The sequence below is a fragment of the Colobus angolensis genome, unplaced genomic scaffold (genome assembly GCF_000951035.1).
Source record: "Colobus angolensis palliatus isolate OR3802 unplaced genomic scaffold, Cang.pa_1.0 Scaffold18, whole genome shotgun sequence".
Taxonomy (NCBI): domain Eukaryota; kingdom Metazoa; phylum Chordata; class Mammalia; order Primates; family Cercopithecidae; genus Colobus; species Colobus angolensis.
This window is the reverse complement of record NW_012114932.1, coordinates 27,822-28,502: the sequence shown is the minus strand read 5'-3', so window position 1 is coordinate 28,502 and position 681 is coordinate 27,822.

Here is a 681-nt window from a genome sequence, read left to right as displayed (position 1 = left end):
TGAAGATTTTATGTTTTATCAAGATAGTTCCTGAGTTGTCTTTATTATGTTTCTGATTATTTAAAGAAACTGAGCTTTAAAAGGATTGAAGTTTCTATATCCATGTAACATATTGTACCGCTTTCGAAGTCTTTTGATGATCACTCTGGTTAAATGAATGACCCTTATTTTACAGTGACCTGTGATTTTGTTTTATTAAAGTGTTTTGAATCTTCTGACATCTTTGGCAGGTTTCTCCAGAATCAAAATCCTAAACTAAATCTTTTTTTTTAATTGAGTAGTTTAACTTTATTGTTGAATTATTCCAGATGTATTCATGGTGTTTATAAATGATATATATGATATTCATCCACAAGGATCTAATCTTTATACATTAGATTTTTACTATATCCCATATACATATACATTTTTACTATATCCCTTATACATATACATTTTTACTATATCCTATACATGTTATCCAAATAATATACTCCAGTAAATTCTTTATATTCATGAGTATGTTGATATTTCTATCCAAAGAATCACCAAGTATTTATTCATTTAAATAAAAACACTAATTGCTTATAAAAAGAAAAATAGACATTGCCGGGCGTGGTGGCTCAAGCTTGTAATCCCAGCACTTTGGGAGGCCGAGACGGGCGGATCACGAGGTCAGGAGATCGAGACCATCCTGGCTAA